Source organism: Amblyomma maculatum, chromosome 9 (assembly GCF_055883805.1).
Source record: "Amblyomma maculatum isolate TAMU_Amacu chromosome 9, ASM5588380v1, whole genome shotgun sequence".
NCBI classification, from domain to species: Eukaryota; Metazoa; Arthropoda; class Arachnida; order Ixodida; family Ixodidae; genus Amblyomma; species Amblyomma maculatum.
The window spans coordinates 92,169,247-92,175,674 of NC_139352.1; the positions used below are offsets into that span (position 1 = coordinate 92,169,247).

General features: G+C 49.8%; 1 pseudogene; it reads right to left on the bottom strand.

The window, feature by feature from the left end:
• Positions 1–1,107: 1,107 nt before the first annotated feature.
• LOC146179744 (uncharacterized) lies at positions 1,108–5,002 on the bottom strand (annotated as a pseudogene).
• Positions 5,003–6,428: the final 1,426 nt, after the last annotated feature.

Sequence of the window (6,428 nt, forward strand, 5' to 3'; positions counted from 1 at the left end):
AATGGGCAGCCGAAAAGAAAAATGCACAGCGGTTTCAGAATCCTTGTGATTGGCGGTGCCAAATCATTCGCCAGAACTATGCCAGAATCATTCGCCCCTCTGAACACCCGGCTCAAAGTCAAACATGGCCTTTCCCAAGACTACGTGACGGGCTGAAACCTGGCGCAATATTGCTAACGCAAAAAGCCATCATCATCAGCAGCAGGACTATACCAACTGCAGAAGAAAGAAATCTCCAATTTCCCTCCAAAAAACCCGGTCCTGTGATAGCTGCATCCACTTGACTCATTCAAATTCACGTCATCCATTCACCTAAATTTCTGCCGCCCCTAATACCCTTCTCTTCCCTTGGAATAAAATTGCTTACTCAGAAACCGTCAGTTCTCCTTTCATAGAACTGCATGCAGTGCACATGCCCATCGTTTCTTCATAATTTCGACTAGAATGTCAGTAAATGTAGGTATTTCTCTGACCCACTCTACACGCTTCCTATCTCACAAAGTTACACCTACCATTTTTAGTTACATTACCTTCGGCGTTGCCCTCAACTTAGGTAGAACCCTTTTCTTACCCTCCATGTTTCACCCCCATAGGCAAGAACCGTTAAGATGCAACTGTTATACACTCTTCTCTTGAGTGACACCGGAAAGCTGCTAGCCCTATTGTTTGAGTATCTTCCTAATGCGCTTTATTCCAATCTTATTCTCTTAATTATTTCCGTTTCGTGGTCCGGATATGGGTTCACTACCTGTTCTAAATAAACATATTCGCCTACCACTATCAGCGCTTTGCTACCTATTGTAAATGGCCGATCCTTTCCCAGGTTGTTCAACATTGCCTTAGCTGCACATTAATTTTAGCCCTACTTTTAACTTCCCCTGTCTCGATAATTATTCATAATTTGCAATTGGTCCCCTGAAATAATTAAAAAGACATTATCAGCAGTGAAGCGCACATTACTGTAAGCAGGCCGGCGGTCCGATAACAAAAGCCATTTATTCATGGGAAGGAGCGATACAAATACAGTTCGAATGGGTGACGTAGACGTCACGTGTTAGCAGTTAGGGCGCTGTCAGGATGACAGCGTGATATGGCCACATCTCCCCTTTAACGATGAGAAAGTCCAGAAGTTTCATCGGGCAACGGGTATCAACAGGGTTCTCGACGCAATCTTGTGCTCCTGCGTAACTGCTGTTGTCCAGGCTAGAGGTCGGCTTCTGAAGGCCACTGCAAGGTTGGTTCTGGCTCCGGTTGGGGTGCTGCTTCCCGTAGGCGCTCTCTTGTGCGACGGATTTCACGGCCGTCTTCAGTCTTCACAATCGTAGATCTTGGCGTTGCGGCTGGCTTTAGAACAATAGCTGGAGACCAGGTTCTCTGGAGAGTGTCGTACGTTGTTACGCGTTGTCCCGGCGTCAGCGGGGAAAGTTCCCTGACGCTGCGGTCGTAGTGGAACTTTTGCCGACGCCGGATCGCCTGGAGACGGTCGTGGACATCCTTGCTGGGTATGACCTCTGGCTCCAGGTGAGCTGTTGGTACAGGCAGGAGGGTCCGGGTCTGCCGCCCCATGAGTCTCTGCAACGGAGACTTGAGAACCGGGTCCCTGGGGGTATTACGCCACTCAAGCAGAGCAATTTCAAAATCTGGTGTGCGAAAGGAACACTTCTTGAGCAGTTTCTTAGCCTCCTGAACAGCTCTTTCGCCCTGCCATTAAAATGCGGGTGATATGGACTTGACGTGACATGGACAATGTCTAGTTTTTTTAAACAATCTTTGATATCTGAGCTACTGAAAGGGGTCCCGTTGTCACTATACAGTTTCTGTGGCAGCCCATGCACCGAAAAAACTTGTGCATACCAAGTCTTGAGCGCATGAGACGTGGTGTGGCGAAACTCTCGGACTTCGAAGAAAAAGGAATAGAAGTCAACCATGACGGCGAACTCCCGGCCGCCGTAATGAAACAGATCCACGCCTACGGACTCCCATGGCAGGGTCGGAACATCATGGCTCAAAAGGGGCATTTTCTGGTTTCGTGGATGGTGCATTTGGCATACCTTGCAAGTCTTGCAAAATTGTTTATTATCTGCGGACATATTTGGCCAAAACATGACACTGCTGGCCCTTGCTTTCATCTTATCTGCTCCAGCGTGCTCTGTGTGAAAGAGCTGCATGATCTCTGCCCGTTTCGATTTCTGTATAATTACTTTGTTGCTTCGGAAGACTAACCCATCTTGTGCGTGCACTTCTTTCCTGTAGGTCCAGTATGGCCTTCCCGGCTCTGGGACTCCCTGCTTGTGGTTCGGCTACGCCGTCTCTGCGCATTCATGAATGATGATAAGTGCCGGATCCTCGTTTGTAGCATCCCGCAAGGTTTTCAAGCGGTGTTCCGACGCTGAAACATAGTCAAGCACAATCACATGAAACTGCTCGGTTTCTTCTTGCAGTGCCTTTTTACTAGGAAACCTCGTTAACGCGTCCGCAAGGAATAGCTCTTTGCCCGGTTTGTATTGCAAAGTTATGGCGTAACGCTGCAAGCTGAGGCGCATTCGCTGCAAACGAAGCGGGTACTGATGCAGGGGCTTGGTGAAGATCGGTATCAAAGGCCGGTGATCCGTTTGGACGATGACGTCTGCTTGGCCGAAAATGTAATCATTGAACTTCGTGCACCCATGTACTATCGGAAGCGTTTATTTTTCAATCTGCGCATAACGCTGTTGCGCTTCTGTTAGTGATCTGGACGAGAAGGCTACGGGATGGTCTTGCATCAAAACAGCCCCTACACCGGACTGGCTAGCATCGACTGAAAGCGTGACTGCCTTCTTCGGGTCGAAGTAGGAAAGAACAGGCGCTGTTATCAGTGCCTGCAGCAGTGCTTCAAAACTGGCCTGTTGTTTTTCTGCTCAAACCCATGCGTTATCTTTTCGCAGTAGTTCCCTCAGCGGTTCCGTCAGGACAGACATGTGTGGAATGAAACGCTGTGCATAGTTCATTGTGTCGAGAAAAATTCGCAGTTGCTTACTGGTTTTAGGCTCGGATATTTCCAGAATGTCCTGGATACGATCCAGGTCAATGCGCAGGCATTGCGTAGTCAGGAGGTGTCCCAAGTAGCGAACCTCCGTCGGCAGGAAGGTGCATTTTTTAAGGTTAAGTCGCAGATTGTACTCACGGCAGCGCGTCAGCAAGAGTGTTACGTTGCAGTCATGCTCATCTTTTTTCGTGCCCCAGACTAGTATATCATCCATTACAACTGCTACACCGGGTAGACCGTCTAACAAACGATGCATTGCAGCTTGAAATATTTCTGGGGCTGCCGATATTCCAAAGGGCATTCGGAGGAAGCGATAGCGCCCGTATGGCGTGCTCATAGTGCAGATTTTTGAACTTGCTTCCGTTAGCTTAATCTGCCTAAATCCGGATGCTGCATCAAGCGTAGAAAAAAATCTTGCCCCAGACAGCCGCGGAAATATGTCTTCTAAAGTTGGCATGGGGTAATTTTCTCGAAGCAACGGTTTGTTCAGAGCGGTTGGATCGAGGCAAGTACGCACTTTATCTTTTTTCACCACGGTCACCATGTGACTAGACCATTCGGTTGGTTCATTTACCATTGTAATGACGCCCAGCTGCTCCATGCGCTGCAGTTCTGCCAGAACTTTGTCTTGCAGTGCCACGGGGACCCTCCTAGCAGGCACGACGGTTCCCGCGCTGCAGGGTTTCAGCTTCATCGAGTTCTCCACGCCCTTCAGTTGTCCTAGCCCACTGAAAACATCTGCGAAAGGTTGGGCTGGGGGATATAGTTCTTCACTGGCGACTGCCTGTATGCGGTATATGAACCCCAGGCGTTCTGCAACTGCGCCGCTGAGCGTGACTGGAACATCGTGCTTGACGACGAAAAATTGTTCTTCGGATGTTTTGTCGTTAGCGTGAAGCATAAGCTTAATTTTTGCCTGTGCTGTAGTCTTGTGACCAAAGAATGTTTTAGAGTCACCTTGCAGGCTTCCTTTGGCTTAGCAGGTAATCTTTCCAGCTCGTTTTTGTAGATAACGCCACAGTTTGCTCCTGTGTTCAGTTTGCACGTGAAAGGTTGGCCTTCAATGTAAACTAATGTAAACTGTTGCTGTCCATTTATCAACTTCAAGCGAGTTTATTGCTAGTGCCACAAGAAAAAAATTGTCCGTCTCGGAACGTGCCTCTCGCAGCTCTTTTCCTTGACGGCTGGCGTTAAGCGTGGCATCAACTGATTTGCAAACCTGGGCAAAATGGTTCTGTGCACCACCCTTCCTGCAATTCTTTCCTCTCGCTGGACAATTTCCACCACGATGCATCTGGTAACCGCACCTACTGCACAGCTTCCTTTCTGTCGCAACAGAGTTCACTATCGTAGTGCGCACTCCGCCCGTTGCTGCGCTTATCTCTTGGAAATCCTGCTGTCCTTGCTCTTCAATGCGGCACATTTCTACCGTTGTTTTGGTAAGAAGGGTTTTCCCGCTAACAGTTTCTGCTGCAAACGTTTGTCTCGGACACCTAGAACGATACGGCTACGTAGCATGCGGTCTTAAAGAAGTCCAAATTCACAGTTCTTGGCTAAAATTTTCAACTCGATCAACCAGTCATTAAATGGTTCGCCTTCTTTCTGGTCCCTCGAACCAAAGCGGAATTCGTGGAAGGTTACTTTGTTTGCTGGCCTGTAGTAGTCCTCGAATTTCTTGATCAAAACTTTTACGTCATTTCTGTCCTCGTCCGCCTCAAACTTGAAAGTATTGAATGCTTTCCTGCCTTCTTCGCCTATGCTCACGAGAAACGTTGCTGCCTGCACATCGGTTGGCTGCTTGGTCAATTGAGTAGCAGTGGCGAAGAGTTCGAACTCACTCTTCCATGTTCTCCAACCAAGCCAGGCGTCGTCTGACGTATCCAGGGGCTTCGGCGCCGGCAGGAGAGTCGATGGAGCTGGCAGCGTCGTACGCGGGGGCGGTGTGGTCGACACCTCAACTGGGCACCGCTGCCGCCATGTAGGCAGGCCGGCGGTCCGATAACAAAATCCGTTTATTCATGGGAAGGAGGGATATAAGTACACTTGGAATGGGTGATGTGACGTCACGTGTTAGCAGTCGGGGCGCTATCAGGATGACAGCGTGATATGGCCACAATTGCTTAGATATTCTCCATCGACCCTCATGCCTAAAAACTCCCATTCCATTTCTTTGAATACGCCTTCTAAGCAACCAATAAATAGAACTCAGGAGATCGTGTCTCCTTGCCTAACACCTTTCTTTATTGGAATTTTGTTACTTTTGTACTGTGATAGTCAGCACTTACTTCAGCCATCAACATGCACCAGTGCGTTGTGCGACGAAGACAAAGAAGAAGTACGCTGGGCTCGCCGTTGCAAGGTCCTCTCCTAACAGCTCTCCATCTAAGCGTCAATAACCGCCCTATTACAATTGGCGGAGGTGCCGGAAACGATCCCATCCAAACTGGAACTGCGAAGCCGTACACTACCCTCTACAACCGCCATGCAAGACCAGTCCACTTCTACGCTGCCGGCCGTTCCACCCACGATCATGTGTTCTGGCGTCGTGCGCCAGCGTGACCCTTGCTTCTTCAGTGGCACGGCCGACCAAGATGTTGACGACTGGCTGTCATCATATGAAAGAGTAAGCAGCTACAACAAGTGGGATGACTCATACAAGCTCAGTAACGTCATATTCTATCTGACGGACGTAGCGAACCTCTGGTTTCGCAACCATGAGGCTGACCTGTCATCTTGGTCGACATTTAAAAAGAATTTCGCGGAAGTGTTCGGCCGCCCGGCAGTGCGTAAGCTTCGTGACGAACAACGTTTGCACGATCGTGTTCAGCGCGCTGATGAGACCTTTACCAGCTACATAGAAGACGTCGTTGATCTCTGCAAACGAGTCGACCCGGCCATGCCGGAAGCTAACAAAATCCGCTACATCCTCGAGGGTATTTCTGAGGACGCCTTCCAGATGCTGGTAGCGAAAGATCCCACCAGCGTTAGTGAACTCGTGAAGCTTTGCCAGAGCTACGACGAGCTCCGAAAGCGGCGCGCTTCTAGGCGCCGCTCCAGTGTGTGCGACGAAGGCGTATCCGCATTAGCCCTGGGCGGTTCGCCAACTTCTGAAAGGAGCCCGCTGAATCAACAGATCAAAGATTTTATTCGTGAAGAGGTCGCACGTCAAATCTCACTCCTTCCCCATTTTCAAGACTCGGGCCGCCTCGTTCCTGAACTGGCTCCATCTTTGGCCCCTACTATACGCCGTGTCGTGCAAGAACACGTCGCTGATGTCTTGCCGTCCAACCCCGTGCTGCCGCCTGTGACGGCACCTCTCACGTATGCCCAAGTAACGGCTAGGCCACCATCTTCACCCACGTCTGGCTCCTATGTGCAGGTCCCTGCCTACCGGTCACCGCCG